General features: G+C 50.1%; 1 protein-coding gene across 1 annotated transcript in view; it reads right to left on the reverse strand.

Moving 5' to 3' along the window:
- VILL (villin like) overlaps window positions 1-2,007 on the reverse strand; it is a 36,000-nt gene extending 33,993 nt beyond the window's left edge. Inside the window, exon 1 of the mRNA XM_018067706.3 lies at window positions 1,760-2,007. The gene's annotated coding sequence lies outside the window, so the exon portion shown is untranslated. The remainder of the gene's footprint in view (window positions 1-1,759) is intronic.
- Window positions 2,008-8,360: the final 6,353 nt, after the last annotated feature.

Below are 8,360 nucleotides of genomic sequence, written 5' to 3' on the forward strand. Positions count from 1 at the left end.
AAAGGAGGGACTTTGAGGAAGGTCAGTGGTGGCAAAGGATGGTCAAGGATGGCAAAAATGCAGCTGGGGCAGGAGACACCAGGGTGGCACCAAGGCTTTGGCTGTGCCCTGAGCTCCCTTCACTGCACAGGGCATTTCAGGGCTCTGCTTCCAAGTGGGCCACCTTGTATTTAGCTCTATTAAAACTGAGGAAAGGCTTGTGGTCAAGTGAGATGCTCCCAGCACAGAGCTGGGGCAGGTGTCTGAGCTGATCTCCTCCTCAGCTGGGGATGGAATGAGCACAGGATGGGTGGTTCTGGAGGACCAGGCTGCAGGACAGATCCAGCCTGAGGTCACAGAGCCCACAGTGCATCTCTTCCATGTCACATGTCCCACATCTCCCCAGGGGAGCCCATAGCAGAAAAGATAACAACCTCCAGGCTCAAAGTCCAGAAAAACAGCTCCGTGGAAAAGGCCAAGAGGCACCATGAACATCTTCAGCATCCCTGGCTATGAAAGAGCAGGGATTTATTGACTCAACCCAATGAGGAGTCCCAAGATAGCAGGAGGAGGCAGGAGATCAGGGTGACATCACTTTCAGCCATGGCACAAAACCTTTGCTCCCAGCTGGGAGAACTTGGCAACTGCTGACACAAAGTCCTGCCTCGGAAATAACATCATGAGACCCATGTGTTTGCTGGTGGAAAGGGAGCTGGAGGAGGACAAGGGCATCCTGTTTGTGCAGGGAGGAGGAGGAGGAGGGGAGGCTCACCTGGCTGTGCCAGGAGGAAGGTGAGGGAGGGCAGTTGGGGCTGTTCTGATCTGCACCACTCCGGCTCCTGTCTGTCCTGGCATTGCCTCCCACCTGGCACCTCGGGGGAACGGTGAAACCCCGCGGAAGAGGAAGGCCAATGCCCTGTGAGTGTCTAATCTCTACTCTGCAGGCTCTAATCGGCCCTTTTAGCTGCGGTGTGTAAAGAGCACCTGGATGATTCACCCTCTAAGTGCTGCTCTGGCGGGGCCAGTTTGCTTCGGCTGCCGTAACACTTGTTTACATCAGTGCCAGGGCAGCCTCGAATGAGCGTGAGCCTCCCACAGATGTTAATTCATATCAGCTCTCCTTTGTGTTAAATATTTATGTTTCTAATAGGCACGCCTAAGAAAAATACTGGCAAGTAAAGCCTGCAGCTCAACTCCACTACAACTCAATTTTATCTCAGTGCAACTTGCATCTCAAACCAGCAGGACGAGAAAACACTCTATTTACAGAGCAAAGCAGCCCAGCAGCTCAGCCATTAGTAATCTATTGATTAGATGACAATAAAACCTATTGATGAGAACTTGCAAAGACTTTCTGTGTCCGCCTGGACCCAAAACTGTGCCAGAAAGGCAGACGAGCTTCCAGCAAATCCCCACGGCAGCAAAGCATAAAACAATCCAGGCCCAAAACAACGCCGTTAATTGGTCGTTGCACGAAATCAAAGCTGGTCTGTGCAGAGAGCTAAACGAAAAGCATGTGTCCTCAGAGCTGATATGGAGCCTGGATGGGTTCTTGGCAAGCTTGGCAAGCTGCTCGTTCCAACCCCAAACGATGTAAATCAGCGTGGGCTCATTTCAGTAGAGACATCCTGGCTTACACCAGGGGAGATATTTTTTTAAAAATATGAAACTTATTACTTCTTTTTTTTTTTCTTTTTTTTTCCTACTATCCCACTGAACAAAAGTCATTAAACAGTCCTGGCCTTATTAAAACTGACGAGGGTGCAGGGAGGCTGCTTACCTTGCTGGAAAGTGCAGAGTGTCCTCACAGGTCTCCCTTCTCCACCAAACCCAGCGCCTTCTCTCCTCTTTGCCTAGTTTCAAGGCACTTTTTGTTCGCTGCTCTGCTACCTTGTCAGCTCGGGAACAGCAGCGTTCGGTAATTCAATCCTCTACTTAACCGCAGAGACACTCCTACTCGGAGATCACACCCATTCCCAGGCTCAAGGGGGGACAAAGAGGGAGCCGGTACGGGAGAGTTTCAACCAACTCTCTGTTTGCATCAAATATCCCCCAGCTCTGAATTCACAGGGCAGTAATGATTAAGTGCTGCTTTCATTAAAAACCTGTTTAGTCCAGATTTAAAAGGGCACAGGAGGAATTCCCCCCCCCTCCTTTTCTCAGTCTCTGCTGGACAAAGCAAGGTGCGGTGCTGCTCAGTGCCACTGTAACTCTTGGGACTAAGAGTTCTGCCTCCAGTCTCTGGCTCTGACTGTCCCGAATTTTGGCAAAGCTGTTCCGAGGGGGAAAGTGCCCAGGGAAGGTTCCTGCTCCTCAGCTCCCTGCAAGGCCGAGCTGGGTCTCCCTGTGCTTGCAGCCTGGAGCCCTGGGTGCATTCAGGGGCTTGAGTGCCGTCAAGATTAGTGACTGAAATGGGAATGTAACAGAGCATTGGAGTGTTTAACCGGGCTGCCCTCCCAGGAGAAAAGTAATGATAAACCAGACAGCCCCAGCAGTGTTTGCCAGAGCCACCTTTGGCAGCAGGAAGCTGTGTCTGTGGATTCTTGTAGCTCATTGCTGAGAAAAAGTTACCTGTGAAGGATGGCTGTAACACGCAGCCACTGGAAGCTGCCCTGATGCCACTGGCTGTGGGTGACCTGAAGATAAACCATGTCCTGTCATTCCCTGCTGTTCCTGCCTGGCATATCCATGGTGCTGCTCACTGCTGATGGAGGGAACATCCCCCTCTGGAGAGGGGAGGAGGCACCACTTGCTACCCTGTCACCAGCCATCAGCTCTGCCTTTGGGGGGCCCGGGACTGTGTCCATCTGTGTTTTGAATGTCTCCAAGAATGGAGACTACGTGACCTCTCAGGACTGGGAACCATCCAAGTCCTTTCCTTACTGCACATCGAGCTTCTCTTGTCACTTCCCTAATTTTCTAGATTAACCCACACAATCTGAAAATAAATATGAGTCACCTCACCAGCCAAACCAGGTGTCTGAACAGGTTTAAACCGCAGTTTCCACAGACCTTGTGCACTGACCACTCTTATACCTGTGGGACCTGTGGTGGGAAGAATGCCCAAAATACCGGTGACATTAACTACAGACCGGTTTGCCACCAACCACAGGGTGGGGCTTGGACCTGCTTATTCAGCCTGGGTGTGCCCATATCTGAGAGGAACACTGCAGAGATCTTAATTCATGGTTAAAGATGCAAAACTGCCTCTTAGCAAGTGATTTCTCCCTTAATGTCTGCAGGCTACAGCTCATAAAACCCGTAACAGCTTTCACCTTTCATTTTTCATTCTTTTCGTTTTGCCTGAGTGTCTTCCTCCAGTCCACAGAAGATGGGGCCCTGCAACAGGGTTTGCTTTTATCTTTGGAGGCCACCCTGAGCCCACTGCTGGCCCAGTGGTGACGGTCACACACCAACAGCTCTGGTGGGAGGCGTTGGAAGATGGAGTGAGGATATCTCCAAGCACCAAGCTCCACTGTGCTCTGGTTCTTTTTTAACCACCTAAACTAATTATCCCCAGCACCAATAGTTTAGTTAATAATTGCTGTGTGTCTGGGTCCTTTTTGGTGCTGATGTATGCTGTTGTAGAGCAACCCACCAATCCATGGTGGTGGCTACACGAATTTGAGCTCTGGGGTGAAGCCTGCTATTCCTTTACCCACAGCTTGGGTGATGCACTTCAGGCTCATGCAGAGGTGATGCTTGAGCTGCCTATCCCCACTCCTTTCCATCAGCACAGTGAAAAAGTAGTAAATAAATCCTGGTGAGTTTTTAAGGAGACTAAAACTGCATATATAATATATATATATATATATATGATATATATATATATATATGCTATATATATATTAAAGCAGTTTAGAACAGTCAATGCTGAGGGAAAAGATGTTTGTCATAAAGCACAGGCTCATTTGGTGCTGAGCTGTAGGCACTTTTGCTTCCTGCTAATTCTGGTCATGCCATGAGGTTATAGAGCAGAAAACATTATTTCCAAGCAGTTTAACTCAGTACTGGTGGAAAACAGAATAGCCTGACTTTCATAACTGAAACATGATCTGAGATGTTCCTGTCCAGCTGTTCTTCCCATGTGCACAACTTGGTGCTCTCGTATCCTGGACCTAAGCCTTGACCTGGTATTCCCAGAGCTCAAAGGCCTTATGGTTTAATATTTTTTTCATGCATACAGATGTCAGATGAGGCTGTTTTCAGTGTCCCAGTGTGAGCCCAAGACACTGAAGACATTGTCATAGGTCCACACTGGGGTAAAACCAGAATCTGCTGGGAGGAAGAGTCCAGAAGTGCAAACTCAAGGTTTGGCAGTGGGATGGCCCACATCTGCCTCAGCCTTGACCATCCTGCGTGCCTGTGGACAAGGTGAACATTGTGCATGGGGAAACAGGCTCTGCCAAGGATGTATTTGCAAAATGACACGTTGCAAAGGTATTTCCACCCCGCTTTTGGGTATGGAGCTCTGGGAGGAAGAGGGAAGGGCCAAACCCTGCAGATGAGATAACACAGCAGGGGCCTCATGCTTTGGAAAAGCAAGGGAAGGAGGCAAATAAACCCCACAAGGTGCTTGAGCAGCTAGTGAAAATACCCTTTGCTACTTATATGAGGTTGAATGTCCTGACCTGTAATGGCCAAAGCATTGCATGAATTTCTGAGAAGTTTTCAGGAGAGCTTTCCTTGACCCACAACCAAAGCATGTGACATTTTACTGCCCATCCCTCACATAGCCTTGCTCAGGTACTCCTCTGCCCTACAAAATCATTATGTCCAGATGAAAATCTACATAGTGCCTCTCACAGGTCTACCTACTGAGAGGAGGATTGGGTTATAACTTAGTGCTCCCTAACCTGCTGTGCTCCTGGGTGTGGGGAAAAGGATGAGAAAGCAATACAAGAGCATGTATGTCAGCTGCAAGATCATCTCTCAGGGAAAACCTCTTTGTTCTTTCCAACTACCCGAAAGGAGGTCGTAGCCAGGTGGGGGTCGGTTTCTTCTCCCAGGTATCAAGTGATAAAATGGGAGGAAATGGCCTCAAGTTGTGCCAGGGGAGGTTTAGATTGGATATTAGGAAAAGTTTCTTAACCAAAAGGGTTGTCAGGTATTGGAGCAGGCTGCCCAGAGAAGCACTGGAGTCACCATCCCTGGAGGGATTTAAAAGACGTGTAGATGGGGCATTTAGGGACATGGTTTAGTGGTGGCCTTGGCAGCGCTGGATTGATGGCTGGACTTGATCTTATAGGTCTTTTTCCAACCTAAATGGTTCTATTCTACAATGTGAGGACCTCACTTGTTCGAACTTACAACTTGATGAAGCAAAGGACCCCTCGAGAAGTACATCTCAGGCAGCCACAGCATCTAACCCGTGAGCAAGGCAGGGGTGAACAGCAGCCACAAGGGACTGAGCAAAAACCAACCTCAGGGGTTGGCCCAGCTGCCTGCAAAGGGGTGGTTTGATGCAGAAAAGTGAACACAGCTTTGCTCTTTGTCCTGGCGGGCTCAGTCTGGTGCAGGTGGGGACCTTGTGTGGGAATGGTTTTGCAGGACAGAGCTCTGTGGGCACCAGCTGACCAGGCAGCACAGAGCTGCCCCTGACAGGTAACAGAGTGCTGGTTAATGGTTAACAGCAGCAAATGGAAATGTCTTGGGACAGGAGAAGGTGCCTGGGCATTCGGGTGAGGAGCGCTGCTGTGTCACAGTGCCGCAGTGCAGGGCCGTGCTCTGTCACAGGCACAGCCATCCTGAGCCATAAGGAGTCACTGCATCCTGCCCTGCTCAGCTCATGCCACTCGATGGCTCTCAGCACACAGAGAGGCCTCGATCCTTCCAACAAGCCCTCCCAGCACAGCTCTGGGGCATCGCTGCACACGGAGCCCTGGGAATGGTGGATCCTGTGGAGGCAGGGGTAGGACAGGCCCCAGTTCTGCAGAAAGGAGTGGCCTTGGCAAGCCAAGGACACGAGGGTAAACATTGATTTCGGGCAGGAAGAGCTTTGGTGAGAGCTCTAGAGAGCTCTTCCCACCTGTTGGTACCTTCTCAGAGCCAACAGCTCGCAGCAGGATAAGGCAGGAGCACTCTGTCCACAGGGGTTACAACACTGGGGCTGATAAACCTGTAGCTGTTGCTCCAATTTATTGCCTCTCAACGTTAGTGTAAACCCCATTTTATCCAGCTATTCTGAGTTGTGCTTTGGGAATATCGGGCTCGTGTTTCCTCAGGTTTATGGGGAAAAGCACCCTCTTGTGAAAGAAAAGGAGGGAGGTCCAGAAATGATGACACCTTGCAGCACAACAGCAGGAGATACCAGGGCTTCTGGTCATCTCAAACTCCTCTTCTGTGTCCTAAAGTATCTATAACCCATATCTGATGGTGGGAGGCACAAGTCTGAGTCTCTGCTAGCCAGGAGAAATACCTCAGTAAATGTAACTGCACTGATACAATGATGGGACATAACAACACTGATGGAAACAGTTGTACCATGCCAGACCTCCCTCGGTCTGTCTGTGCCTGCTCTGGCTGCTCCTGATGGTTTTGCAGAGTGATGTACAGCAACCTGTTTTCCAGAATTACGTTTGGGAGAATTACATCCTTCCAGATCTCAGGGAGGACAGTTATTCCAGACTTCTGAGGGTGAAAAACTCCTGTCTTGGAGTAAAAGAGCTGCTGTCCCCTCTCGGGAGGTTAATCTGCACCTCGCTGGGCACAGGTCAGCGGGGAAGTGACAATCCCTGGGGGTGGCTGCCCTGCCTGTGTGCACTGTGGGTGTGGGTTCCTCTGCACCTCTCCCCGTTTAATCTCGCCCGCCACTGCCAGGAATTAGCAGGTGCACTGAGAAAACAGGACAGCCGAGGTGAGACCATGACGTGGCTTGGGCAAACAGCCGCCCTGGCAGCCTTCCAGCCAGAGGAGGAATGTGGCACGGAGGCCCCTGTGCAGATCTGGATGTATCCAGACTGTTGTTTCATCCGGGGAAACCTCCAGAAGGACCTGAGTCCCCCAGACCCATCACCCCCAGATCACTGTCAAACCCTTCTCCTAATGCTGCTGCCAGAGTCTGGGCACCTGATATTCTTCAGGCTGGATCGACTAGGATGGATGAGGATAAAAAGCTTAGATTTGCTACTATTTCAGAAAATTAGCCTGCATTTCCAGAGCACCAAGAAGCTTTAGGGAAGCGCTTGGTGGCCATGCAGACTCAGCTGGAGCTGATCCTTTAGGCAAAGAGATGGGGAGTCTGATGGGGTGAGCTTCACTGCAGCGTGGTGGCTTCACAGAGTAACCATGTGCAGGAAAACAAAACAATGATTTTCCAATCCCTGTTTTCCTCATCTTTACATAAACCACAAACAGCTGAGCTGAGGATCTGGCCTATCAGCTGCTGATTCCCGCTATTAGATTACAGTCTTCTAGAGATCTTAAATCCTGATTCAGTACTTAACCCCAGGTAAGGCATCGTGGGAGCCTTGCACTGAGGTGTTTACCTGTCTGTTTTAAGATGATAGCAGGGATCATTGGTTGCTGTTATAGGGATGATACCAGGGAGGGAGCACAGGGTACACACGGAGGTTTCCTGCTGAGGATCACTGCAGGAACTGGGTAAGAAAGAGAGGAACAAACCCAGATCAACCAAGCAAGAGCCTGGCAACTTGTTATTGGCAACCCTCTCCTCAGCATCCTATTGCCACCCTGTCCTCAGTCCTCAGCTGTGGAATCATTAAGGTTGGAAAAGACCTCTCAGTTCATTGAGTCCAACCATTAACCCAGTACTGCCAAGTCCACCACCAAACCATGTCCCCAGGGGCTATGTCTTCGTCGTTTTTGAACACTTCCAAGAATGGTGATTCCACCACTTCCCTGGGCAGCCTGTTTCAGTGCCTAACAATCTTTTAAGCCATTTTATGGAGCAGGTGTTTCCCCTAGATAAAACAACACGTACACCTTGAAGAGGAAGACAATGAGGAGAGGAATTAAAAAAGCAGAGAGGGCCAGCGAAAACAAACATCCCCACAAAGAGGATGGTTTTGCAAATCACTGCACAGATAGTTTAAAGAGTTTCACAAAACCTCAGGGGCTCCCTCGCAGCCCTAATGAAAACCTTATGAAACCCAGCAAATTCCAGCACACTTTGGTCAGGGTCATCAAGCAGAGCCTCTGCCTTTTCCAGCATCGTCTGAATCCGGCAGAAAGGAGCCATTTCACAGGCAGGGGAGGCTCAGCGCTGGTCAGTGGGTGTGTGAGCCTGGCAAAGGTCATCCCGTGGCATCCTGGGCGTGGCAGAGCAGGAACTCCCTTGTGCCATGGTAGTGACACCCCCTGAGGCCCAGGTTCCCTGGGACTGTCCTTTCATGGGAATCACACTGTGAACAAGTGAGATG

This window comes from Manacus vitellinus, unplaced genomic scaffold, assembly GCF_001715985.3.
Source record: "Manacus vitellinus isolate BGI_N305 unplaced genomic scaffold, ASM171598v3 scaffold_12_pilon, whole genome shotgun sequence".
Taxonomy (NCBI): domain Eukaryota; kingdom Metazoa; phylum Chordata; class Aves; order Passeriformes; family Pipridae; genus Manacus; species Manacus vitellinus.